At 46.1% G+C, this 13,235-nt stretch overlaps 1 non-coding gene across 1 annotated transcript; it reads left to right on the top strand.

Moving 5' to 3' along the window:
* Positions 1-12,496: 12,496 nt before the first annotated feature.
* Positions 12,497-12,691, top strand: LOC118091595 (U2 spliceosomal RNA). Its single transcript, XR_004693404.2, has one exon. It is a non-coding gene; the product is annotated as a U2 spliceosomal RNA (small nuclear RNA).
* Positions 12,692-13,235: the final 544 nt, after the last annotated feature.

Genomic DNA, 13,235 nt, shown 5'->3' with positions numbered 1-13,235 from the left:
CTCCCCCAACCACCACCACCCATGCTCTAAAATACAAATGGAGACCTCAGTTCAGTTTTTTCCCACATTGTTGAAAGTAAGCCTATTCGTTGCCAAAAGCCAATTAGCAGTGTGCACACAGAGGGCACCTTAGTTTGCTTGGCTATTTATTGATTGAAATTTGCATGCCTATTTCTTTATGACTGCAATTCTGTACTTCCTTACATGGGAATAAGCCCCATGGAACTCAATGGGACTTCCTTCTCAGCAATCATATGTAATATTGTACTGCAAATACGGTATATTGGAGAAAGGCAGTAGGCTACTCCTAAATCACCTTGTGGGTGTTTGCTTAGCTCTCTTCCAACTGAGATTAGGATCTAGCATTTGGATAAAATTAGATGGAATATGAGCAGATTTTTTTGGGGTTTTTTTTTTGCAGTGACATGGAGGTGCATACATGGTTATATGTGTACCAGTGGCAAAAGAGAAACTTGCTTTGGAATAACAAATATCAAGATTGCTGCAGTGTTTCAGTAGCCTATGGGAAATGTACTCTAAAAGACATTCGTTTTGATTTTTATTGGCAATTTGTCCAGGCAAAGTATTTAAATCAAACAAGAGTTGTAATCTTGATGAGAACATGCTTTCATCAGAGTGAGCTGCATGTTTTAATTAAGTCTGGCAGAAAGCAAGAGTAGAGATCTTGAGACACATTAAGCTCCTTGTCTTGAAAATAAGAGCTTTTCGAGCTTTGACCTCTGTCAAGAACATCACATCCTATATTTGGATATGGGTGTATTTGGGTGTTCCACTGTTTCATAAAGATGAAATGATATAATGAAAGGCCATAAATCCTTTCTGGCATCTTCTGAGCAGCTTCATTGATCATGGCAAGACATAGCATGAGTAGGTGAGACATTGTTTTGTTATACAGTGTCCTCCCTCTGTTTGTGTGGGGAGGGGAACTCCTTTCTAGCCATAGGAGACCTGTTGACTCACTAGGCAAGTGGGTCATTTGTCCCAGGAGTGAATTACATCAATCCATCCAGACCACATATTCCTCAAGTTCTACTTTCTCTGAAGTAGAGATCAATAAATCTGTCAACTTTGATTTCTCTCTTTAAAAAATCCAGTTTTGAGTTTGTTTCTTCTCATGATGTTGTTGTTGTTATTTATTTGTACCCCGAACATCTGACTCGGTTGCCTCAGCCACTCTGGGCAGGTTCCAACATATATAAAAACATAGTAAAACATCAAACCTTAAAAAGCTTCCCTATACAGGACTGTCTTCAGATGTTTCCTAAATGTTATATAATTACTAATCTCAACATCTGATGGGAGGGCATTTCACAGGGTGGGCACCACTACCAAGAAGCATACATTTACATGCCGTTGTGATTTTTTTTAAGCAGCATGAAAATGTACACAATTTACTGGCCCCAACAACATCCAACATACCATCTCAGGACCATTTAATTGTGCATCTTCTAACATGCCAACAGTGCCCTTCAGCTCTCTATATTGGACAAACAGGCCAAACCCTACGCCAAAGGATAAATGGACATAAATCTGACATCAGGAATCACAAGACAGAGACCAGTAGGAGAACACTTCAATCTCCCAGGACATTCTATACAAGATCTCAAAGCAGCTGTTTTATTACAGAAAAATTTCAGAAACAGACTGGAAAGAGAAGTTGCTGAATTGCAACTCATTAGCCAGCTTAAAACCATGGAGCCACCTGGAATGAACAGAGACATAGGATTCTTATCTCATTATACATGATCAAGCTTTCCTTAGCACCTCAGCCCTTGCTCCCCCCCCCCCCCCGGCAAGACCACTTGCGGTCGTTAACAGTCATCAACAGGTTTACCACTCCTATCAGCCCATCACCCATTCCCATCACCCCCACCCCCACCCTCTGAATATACATAAGGGTCTGGTTAATTCTGCTTCAGTGTATCTGATGAAGTGTGCATGCACACGAAGCTCATACCAAAATAAAAACTTAGTTGGTCTTTAAGGTGCTACTGAATGAATTTTTTTATTTTATTACACAATTTTACATAGTATATGCATTTTTGCATGCAACTTTCTCAGAACAAAATGCACTTTTGTCATTTTCACTAATATATGTGGACATGCATTCTTTGGATGGACAACTGCACCACAGGCACTGTGGGCACTAGGGGCTCCAGCCCCCTTAATATTTAGAATCAGGGGGCCCAGCCCTCCCCCCATATCAAGGGAGCTTTTTCTGGCTCAGCACAACTGGCAAGAGACCACCCTACTGCAGTCGTGCCTATTTGATCACTTCAATCCGCATAATTTATACTTCTACAAGTGCCACACAATGTTGCTTCCCCATTTGTGATGAGTCATTTCTTTAGTGAGGCAGCATCTGAACTCTGGAACTCCCTGCATCTTGACGTTAGACAGGCATTTTTACTATATTGTTTTTGACACCTGCTGAAAACATTTCTGTCCAGATTTAGTTACATTTCTTAAAGGTTTTATTGGTTTTATCTTTGCTTTTAATTATGGTTTTATGTACATTTGTTTTTAGTTGATTGTATAGTCAACTATAAAACAATCATGCTTTATATGAGGTTTTTCTGTTTGTTTTTTGGTAAGTGCTTTAATACATTTAATTAATTAATTAGTGTGCGCTGTGATCCTATTTCCACATAATAGATTTCCAGGCAGGAAGGAAACTTGTGATACAGAAACCCTACAGAAAACCTCTGGTCATCTAATATCTGCCTGGTGTAGCTCATCATTCTTCTCTCTTCTTTTAGGAGACCGTTTAGGTGGCAATTGAGATCTTGTTATAACTTCATTCAGCTGGATGACACCATTAAATCACTTCACAGTTTGCTGCAAACAGACCTATCTCAGAAGACAACCAGGTTTCACTGAAGATACTATTAAGATAACCAAAGACTTGCAAACAGACCCTTGCCTGGTTGACTGTGGTGAGCAACTGTTCATTCTAGGAAACCTTGCACATAATATTTCATAATGAAAGTTTCAGTGTGCTTCTTTTTAGACTAATACCATGACACAAATAGTGAACATGTGAACTGACATATTAAAACAAACAATTCTGGGTCTTTATCTAGCATGAATTTCTTTGCAAGAGTACAGTAGTTACACCCAGGGGCGTCGCTACAGGGGGGCGGGGCGGGCCACCCTGGATACTGCCCTGGAGGGGGTGACACTCGCCGGGGTCCTGCCCCCGCGATGCTCCCTGGGTGGAGTTGAGGGGCGGGCCAGCGAGGGGTGTCACGCCCACGCGTCATGGCATCATGACGAATGCAATACCCCTGCTCCGTTGCTGTTGTTTTTTGCAGTCTGAGACAGGTGCTTTATCAAGCCACTATATATGATTGAGGAGCTGCATTTGGCTTGGTGGCTTCCGAGTTGTGCAGGTGTGCTATAGTATATGAAATATTGTTTGAAATAACCTCCAAATATGTCACAGACTGTGATCCTACCCATTTCCTTGGAGCTCGCTCAGCATTCTTGCTACACTAGCTCACGATCAGCTGACATAAGAGGTCAGATTGCTGGTCTGTCTCATTCAGCTCAAGATTTTCCTCAAAATTCCATATCAGCCATTGTAACTCTCTGCATCGCTCTGGTCTCAGACAAGTGAGTTGGGGGTATATTAGTTCATGGTATCATACTTGATGATTAAACATCAACAGCTAGGAAGATATTTATACATATTAATCAAAGCAAAGGAAAAGGATAAAAGGGTTATACAAAACTGAAAGTTTGGGTGACTGGATACCAAGGGACTGAGAAACTGCAAAGAAAGCCGTTTTCTGCTCCAGCCTCAAAGCAAGTACTGCAGAATTCCATTTGTTATTGGGGGGGGGGGGAATTAAACATGTTGGCTCTTGCATGTGATGAAAAAAACACAGTTTAGATTGAGGCTGAGTCAAATGCCCACCACTGGTGAATTACTTTGCAAGGATCTTTTCAAAGTTTGGCAAGTGTGTGGGCATTTGGGGAGGGGGTTAAGTAGTAGATAAAAAGATCAAAAATAGTGAGGACACACCTGAAAATCATGCTATAGCACTCTGCAGATTTGTTTCCTGGGGCATCAGCAGCCGCATTTCAGAAGAGCTTAGGAGCCAGGCTGCAAAACCAAGCCACAAATTTTGGCTGTTTAGGTAAAGGTAAATTTTGGCTGTTTAGGTAAAGGTAAAGGTCCAGTCGTGACTGACTCTAGGGTTGCGGCACTCATCTCGCTCTATTGGCTGAGGGAGCTGGTGAACCAGAGCAGCGCACGGAAATGCCGTTTACCTTCCCGCTGGAGTGGTACCTATTTATCTACTTGCACTTTGACGTGCTTTCAAACTGCTAGGTTGGCAGGAGCTGGGACCGAGCAACGGGAGCTCACCCCATTGCAGGGATTCGAACCACTGACCTTCTGATCGGCAAGCCCTAGACCCTGTGGTTTAACTCACAGCGCCACCTGCGTCCCTGTTTAGAGTTTAGAGTTTAGTGGCTGTTTAGAGTGAGACAAAAAGGCTCTCGAAGCACCTCATTGTTCAGTGTATAAATACTAATACTCCCAGATGTCTTTAGAGTCTTCCCCACTCGCCAAATATCTCTCCTCTCTCCCACTCCCACGTCATGGTGGATCAATTTCTGCAGCAGGTGGAGAGAAGAGACTTTAATCTAGCATTAGATGAATGATGTGGCTGGTGCAATTGAATCCATTCTTAGCTCCTGCAACTCCGGAGTAATGGGAAGGTATGCATGTTTAAGATATGTCCCCCAATGATCATTCTACAGCAGCCTTTCTCAATCTTGGGTCCCCAGACGTTCTTGTGCTGCATCCCCTGCCCTCAATAGCCAGCAGGGGCAGCAGTGAAGGGTGTTCAGCCAACAAGAGACTCTGGGGACCCAAGGTTGAGAAAGCCTGTTCTAGTGGTGCCCTGATGTTTCCTCAAATATCTCTGCTAGAGGGCTCCCCCACAAGTGCTAATCTTACAGGTTTTGTTTTATGCAGTGTGAAAGCAGAACACTAACTTGTTGCCATACACAGTGGCGAAGCTGCATGCTCTGGCACCAGGGGTGGAGAGCAGGCGGGGGCATGGCTGGTGCATGTCCTGGGGCGCGTGGCATGAGTTCTGGGGGCGTGGTGTGCCACCTGCAGGGGCATGGTGCCTGGTGGGGTGGGGAGTGCGCTGCGTGTGTCCAGGGGGGCGGCCGCGATGGTACCCCCTTCCCCATGGTGCCAGGGGTGGTACGTTCCCCTGCCCCGCCACCGCCCCATTCCTCCGCCAGTCGCCATACATATTTTTGCTGTTGAAGTGAGAATTACTTAGGTTTATCCCTAAGTTACTCGCCCTGCATTGTTTTCGTAAGGTCAGAAATGCAGCCTAAAAAGCAATCAAAATCATTTTAGATCTTCACCTGCCCTTTGTATAATTCACTGTTCCTTTCCCCTCACTCCTCTGCCACTGCCTTCTGGTGACCCTTCCATTTAGATTTTACTTTTCTTGGAAGTTATGAAGGCAATCTTTATTTTATTTATTCCATTTATCAGCTGCCCAATAATAATGGTTCTCCGGGCAATGCACAAAACAATACAGCTTAAACATGAAAATTCCAATAAAATAAAAATCGATACAGCAGCAAATAAAAAAAATCCCCTCTAAAAAGCAAAACTTAGGGTCAAACAGGACAGCAACAATCAATTATTGCAGAAGGACAAAGGAATCCATTTTACTGAGCTGAAACAACTGTGAAGCTTAAGGAATAGATCACAAACCAGGCAATTGCTCGTACTCTGTCAAGAAGATCTTTATTGCACTGCCATACATCAGGGCAAATGGTCAAGAGCATGTGCATGAAATAAATAAATAAAATGTCTCGTTCACATTAGAATGCACTGAAAGTGGGCCTGCTCCAGCTTGGGCAGAATGTGGCGGCTAGACTGAAGAGGGCAGACAGCTGTCATTACATGCAATCCTTGTTAATACATCTGCACTAGCTGCCCCTCTGCTACCAAGTCAGGTTAAAGGTTCTTGTTTTAATTTACAAAGCCAACTCAGGTCCAGTGCAGGAACTCTTATATTCCAGCTCAACCATGGAGAGCATCTGCAGGAGCATTGCTTGTTGTCTGCTGAGTTTATGGTGCTCATCCAACGTCAACATCAAACTGAACCTTTACTGTTATCAGTCGTTATGTTATGTAGTCATTATGTTATGTAGATGCTCTTCTGATGGAGATTCAGCAGGAATCTTCAATATTAATTCTTAAGCCTTTGCTGAACACCTTTCTATGTTGCCAGGCTGATGCAGACACTTAAAGAAAAAGAAAAATTGTTCTGTTACAGCAATCTGAGTTTGGTTGACATGTCGTATTTCTTGTTTATATATATATTTGTTGTGCAGCACTTGATTTTTTTTAAAAAAAACAAAGGAATTACAGTGTATAAGTAATTGTAAATAAAAATAACATTTAAAACAACAATAAAAAAACAAAGAACAACTTAGTCCAAGAACATTGCAAGGAATAGTGGCAGTGCTTGGCAACATGCTCACACTGTTTTGGGTCTCGTGTGGGTGGGGTACCTTTGGCCTTAACCTGGGCCTCAACTATGAAAGCTCAAGAGGTGGCACCCCCACAAACACCCTAACCACCCTGCTGGATCTTGCTGAAATCTTCCTGAAACTTGCTGCCTCTTTGTAGCCTCCTCACAAATGCAGGCTTTGGTTGGGGTGCAGAAGCAGCGGCAAACTGGGGTGCCATGGTCCTGCTTAACTAATTATGCTCAAATCAGACTTGTAAATAGATAAAACTATGGTCCATAGAATGCAGCCTGGGGTACTTCTGAATCTGTTGTTGCCTGGAGCTCAGGTGGCCTCAGGGGCAGGGGAGTGGCTTCCTTCAGCTTTGGTTGGTGGCCCAGCTATGCCCCTATCTGGACAGGGAAAGCCTAACTTACTACTGTTGTCTATGCTCTGGTAACCTCAAGATTAGATTACTGCATTACGTTAAATGTGGGGCTGCCTCTAAAGACTTGCTTAGAAATGTCATCTGGTACAAAATTTAGTGGCCAGGTTGCTCATGAGGGAAAAACGGTTGGAGCATAGAATCATAGAATCATAGAGTTGGAAGAGACCACAAGGGCCATCCAGTCCAACCCCCTGCCAAGCAGGAAACACCATCAAAGCATTCTTGACATATGCCTGTCAAGCCTCTGCTTAAAGACCTCCAAAGAAGGAGACTCCACCACACTCCTTGGTAGCAAATTCCACTGCCGAACAGCTCTTACTGTCAGGAAGTTCTTCCTAATGTTTAGGTGGAATTTTCTTTCTTGTAGTTTGAATCCGTTGCTCCGTGTCCGCTTCTCTGGAGCAGCAGAAAACAACCTTTCTCCCTCCTTTATATGACATCCTTTTATATATTTGAACATGGTTATCATATCACCCCTTAACCTTCTCTTCTCCAGGCTAAACATACCCAGCTCCCTAAGCCGTTCCTCATAAGGCATTGTTTCCAGGCCTTTGACCATTTTGGTTGCCCTCTTCTGGACACGTTCCAGCTTATCAGTATCCTTCTTGAACTGTGGTGCCCAGAACTGGACACAATACTCCAGGTGAGGTCTGACCAGAGCAGAATACAGTGGTACTATTACTTCCCTTGATCTAGATGCTATACTCCTATTGATGCATCCCAGAATTGCATTGGCTTTTTTAGCTGCTGCATCACACTGCTGACTCATGTCAAATTTGTGGTCTACCAAGACTCCTAGATCCTTTTCACATGTACTGCTCTCAAGCCAGGTGTCTCCCATCCTGTATTTGTGCCTTTCATTTTTTTTGCCCAAGTGTAGTACTTTACATTTCTCCTTGTTAAAATTCATCTTGTTTGCTTTGGCCCAGTTGTCTAATCTGTTAAGGTCATTCTGAAGTATGATCTTGTCCTCTGGGGTGTTAGCCACCCCTCCCAATTTGGTGTCATCTGTAAACTTGCTCAGGATGCCCTCAAGCCCATCATCCAAGTCATTGATAAAGATGTTGAACAAGACTGGGCCCAAGACAGAACCCTGTGGCACCCCACTAGTCACTACTCTCCAGGATGAGGAGGAGCCATTGATGATCACCCTTTGGGTTCGGTCAGTAAGCCAGCTACAAATCCACTGAATGGTAGCATTGTCTAGCCCACATTTTACCAGCTTCTTTACAAGAATATCATGGGGCACCTTGTCAAAGGCCTTGCTGAAATCAAGATAGGCTACATCCACAGCGTTCCCTTCATCTACCAGGCTTGTAATTCTGTCAAAAAATGAGATCAGATTAGTCTGACATGACTTATTTTTCAGGAACCCATGCTGACTTTTAGTGATCACAGAGTTTCTTTCTAGGTGCTCACAGACTGTTTGCTTAATGATCTGCTCTAGAATCTTTCCTGGTATTGATGTCAGGCTGACTGGGCGGTAATTGTTTGGGTCCTCTCTTTCCCCCTTTTTTAAAATAGGGACAACATTTGCCCTCCTCCAGTCTGCTGGAACTTCGCCTGTTCTCCAGGAATTTTCAAAGATTATTGCCAGTGGTTCTGAAATCACCTCTGCCAGTTCTTTTAATACTCTTGGATGTAGTTCATCTGGCCCTGGAGACTTGAATACATCTAAACTAGCCAAGTATTCTTGTACTACCTCCTTACTTATTCTGGGCTGTGTTTCCCCTGCTGAATCATCTGCTCCATATTCTTCAGGTCGGGCGTTGTTTTCTTTCTTGGAGAAGACTGAGGCAAAGAAGGCATTGAGGAGTTCTGCCCTTTCTCTGTCCCCTGTTTGCATTTCACCATCTTCTCCTCTGAGTGACCCCACTGTTTCCTTGTTTTTCCTTTTGCTACGGACATACCCATAAAAGCCCTTTTTGTTGCTTTTAACCTCTCTGGCGAGCCTGAGTTCATTCTGTGCTTTAGCTTTTCTGACTTTGTCTCTACACGTGCTGGCTATATGTTTGAATTCCTCTCTGGAGATTTCCCCCCTTTTCCATTTTTTGTACATATCCCTTTTAAATCTTAACTCAGTCAAAAGTTCTTTAGATAGCCAGCCTGGCTTCTTTAGGCACCAATCCTGGCACCAATCCTGGCCCAACTGCACTAGCTGCCAATTACCGGTAGTTTCTGGGCCCAATTCAAAGTGCTGTTTTTATTATTTATTATTATTATTTATTATTTGTACCCCGCCCATCTGGCTGGGTTTCCCCGGCCACTCTGGGAGGCTTCCAACAAATATAAAAATACATTAAAATATCACAGATTAAAAACTTCCCTAAACAGGGCTGCCTTTAGGTGTTTTCTAAATGTCAGGTAGTTGTTCATCTCCCTGACCTCCAATGGAAGGGCGTTCCACAGGGCGGGTGCCACTACCGAGAAGGCCCTCTGCCTGGTTCCCTGTAGCTTTGCTTCTCGCAGTGAGGGAACCGCCAGAAGGCCCTCGGCGCTGGATCTCAGTGTCCGGGCTGAACAATGGGGGTGGAGACGCTCCTTCAGGTATATAGGACCGAGGCCGTTTAGGGCATTAAAGGTCAGCACCAACACTTTGAATTGTGCTCGGAAACGTACTGGGAGCCAATGAAGAGCCAGTGTTATGTGGTCTCGGCGGCCACTCACAGTCACCAGTCTAGCTGCCACATTCTGGATTAATTGCAGTTTCCGAGTCACCTTCAAAGGTAGCCCCACATAGAGCGCATTGCAGTAGTCCAAGCGGGAGATAACCAGAGCATGCACCACTCTGGCGAGACTGTCCGCGGGCAGGTAGGGTTTCAGCCTGTATACCAGATGGAGCTGGTAGACAGCTGCCCTGGACACAGAATTGACCTGTGCCTTCATGGACAGCTGTGAGTCCAAAATGACTCCCAGGCTGCGCACCTGTTCCTTCAGGGGCACAGTTACCCCATTCAGGATCAGGGAGTCCTCCATACCGGCCCACCCCCTGTCTCCCAAAAACAGTACTTCCAGGGCATTCATGGCCTTCACTGGTTCTGATTTAAAAGAGAAATAGAGTTGGGTGTCATCTGCATACTGATGAACACCCAGCCCAAACCCCCTGATGATCTCTCCCAGTGGCTTCATATACCGTGTTTCCCCTTTTTTAATACGTAGTCAGAAAGTAAGCCATGGCAGCATTTTTTACCATTAGTGAAATACAAGACACCCCCCGAAAATAAGGCATACCTCCATGCCGTGTAGAACGAGACCGCCGAGTGCCCCAGCCAGCCAGCGGGACCCAGACAGACAGAGGGGCCTGGAACCAGCTGCTGCTGCTGCAGGAAGCGCACGGAGCACCTGAGCCAGCAGCCTGGCCTCTTTTTTTTTGCCTGCCCGAGGCGGCCTGCCGCCCTGCCAGCGGAACCGGCGGCTGCAGAGCGGAGCGCTCCGCAGCGCCGGGCGGAGCGCAGCGGCCTGGTCTCTTTTTTCCCTTCTTTTGCCTGCCGCCCCTCCACCAGAACAGGCAGCTGCAGAGCGGAGCGCTCCGCAGCGCCGGGCGGAGCACAGCGGCCTGGTCTCTTTTTTTTCTTCTTTTGCCTGCCGCCCCGCCACCGGAACCGGCAGCTGCAGAGCGGAGCGCTCCGCAGCGCCGGGCGGAGTGCAGCGGCCTGGCCTCTTTTTCTTCTTCTTTTGCCTGCCGCCGCGCCATCGGAACCGGCAGCTGCAGAGCAGAGCGCAGCGGCCTGGCCTCTTTCCCCCCCTTTTTTTCTTTTGCCTGCCGCCCCGCCACCGGCCGCTTCAGAGAGGAGCACCCAGCAGCGCCGGGCGGAGCGCTGAGCCAGCAGCCTGCTGCCTTGGTTCCTGGACCCGGCTGCTGCTGCAGCGCCGAACAGAGCGCCCAGCAGCACCCCGAACCAGCTGCCTGGCCCCTCCGAGGAGGCCTTAAGGTACAAGACATCCCCTGAAAATAAGACACCGTGTTTTTTTTTTGAGTAAAAAAGAGAATAAGACGGTGTCTTAAAAAGGGGGAAACACGGTAGATGTTAAAAAGCATGGGGGAGAGGACAGAACCCTGAGGCACCCCACAAGTGAGATCCCAGGGGTCTGAACACTCATTCCCCCATCACCACTTTCTGAACACGGCCTAGGAGGAAGGAGCGGAACCACTGTATGACAGTCGCCCCCCGCCCCCCCCCCAGCTCCCAACCCCTCTAGACAGAGCAGAAGGATGTTATGGTCGATTGTATCAAAGGCCGCTGAGAGATCCAGCAGAACTAGGAAACAGCTCTCACCTTTGTCCCTAGCCCGCCGGAGGTCATCAACCAGCGCGTCCAGGGCAGTTTCAGTCCCATGATGAGGCCTGAATCCCGATTGGAAGGGATCCAAATGGTCCGCATCCTCCAGGCGTGCTTGGAGTTGTTCCGCAACCACTCGCTCAATCACCTTGCCCAAGAATGGTAGATTTGAGACTGGGAGATAGTTGGCCATATTTGCCGGGTCTAAATATGTTTTTTAAGAAGCGGTTTAATGACCGCCTCTTTCAGCGGGTCTGGGAAGACTCCCTAATAGAGGAAAGCATTTACCACCCCACAGAGCCCATCGCCCAGCCCTTCCCGGCTCGCTTTTATTAGCCAGGATGGGCAAGGGTCAAGGAGACAGGTGGTCGGTTTCACTCGTCCTCGTCCAAGCAGCCTGTCCACATCCTCGGAGGTAACAGATTGAAATTGATCCCTTGAAACATGACTAGACAGGGATCCAGCACTCTCCCGCTCCGGCCCTGCTCCCACGGTAGCGTCTACCTCCCTCCGAATCTGAGCGACTTTATCCGCAAAAAACTTTGCAAAATCGTTGCAGGAGATCATGCGACCCGTACTGGGCCCAGATGGAGCAGGTGTTCCTCAGGCCTTTTCTGCAGTGGCTCCCCATTTGTGGAATACTCTTCCCAGGGAGGTTCGCCTGGGGTCTTCACTGCATATCTTTAGGTGCCAGGCAAAAACATTCCTCTTCTCTCAGTTTCTTTGGCTAATTAAACAATCTATGGCCTTTTAAACTGGCTTTGGGGTATTGTTTTTGTTTGTTAGTATGTTACATATTTTTGTGTTTTATATTATAAACTGTCCTGTGATCTTCAGATGAAGGGCAGTATAAAAAATTCAATAAATAAAAGTTATCGCCCAATTTCTGTGCTGTGCCAAAATTTTATTCCATATTTTTGACCATTATCCATCAATTAATGAAAAAAGAAATTGCATTCAGAAATCATCAAATGGGCAGCAAATTTTTTTTAGTGAATTCTCATAAGCAGGGTGAAGGGCTTTCCTGCACCTCCCTTACTTTCAAGGTGGCTGAGGGGTGTGTGTTGGATGGCCATCAGTCATGTATGATCTAGTGGAGATTCTTGCATCACAGGGGGTTGGACTAGATGACCCTCAGGGTCCCTTCCAACTCTACAATTCTATATGTCCTTTTTCATTCTACAAATCTGGTGGTTTGCAGTCTTCCTGAAACCCATACCATCCTCAGCTCAGCTTTCTGTGGATGTGGGAAATCGCTTCTCGGCCTTTTGGCTAAGATCAAGTGTAGTTTCTGTAGATGTGGAAAAATTGGAAAGGCTACTTACTGTGGGGGGGTGGGGCAGGTGTTCATTGCTATTTTTAAAAGTGAAGTTTTTTCTCTTTTAACCAAATCAAGGCAAAAGAAAGGCCTTCCCTTTAAAAAGGCACCATATTCAGAGGCTTTCTGGCTGGTGCTTTCTCAGATAGGAGGTTGAACAGCAATTGAACAGCTTGGCTGAAGGGGTTGCTGGAAGGCAGCTTGCAAAGCGCCATCTAGTAGGGTATTAGGGACTCTGCTCTGGATTTGTGTAGGGTTTACTCCTCAGCCTTTTCTTCTCCTGAACATATTCCACAAGACAGCAGAGGTTTAGGATCAGAGTTTTCATTCTCCTAGATGCCTCCCTTCCCAGCTTGACAAGCCTCATCTGCCCCTCAATTCCCTCTACAACGTGTGGAAGAACTGCCTTCTTCACCACTGGACCCACTCTTGGTCTTGTCCACTTAATTCACCAGATCCTTCACAGGCAGGGGAAGTCCCTAAATTCACTGGGGATTTGAGGCCAATCAGCTACCCTCATTTGGTTTAGCTTATCAGTCCCTGGGTGTGGCTGCGGTCACATGCTGGCAGTTTCTAGGAACCACAGGTGAGAGCTCAGAGCTGAGTGCAGGGTGGGGACCAAAGGTGGACAAACTACCCCTGAAGGACCATGTTTTCTCCACCGGTAGTACGA

The sequence above is a fragment of the Zootoca vivipara genome, chromosome 9, assembly GCF_965207765.1.
Source record: "Zootoca vivipara chromosome 9, rZooViv2.hap1.1, whole genome shotgun sequence".
NCBI lineage: Eukaryota > Metazoa > Chordata > Lepidosauria > Squamata > Lacertidae > Zootoca > Zootoca vivipara.
This window is presented reverse-complemented; position numbering and strand designations above follow the sequence as displayed.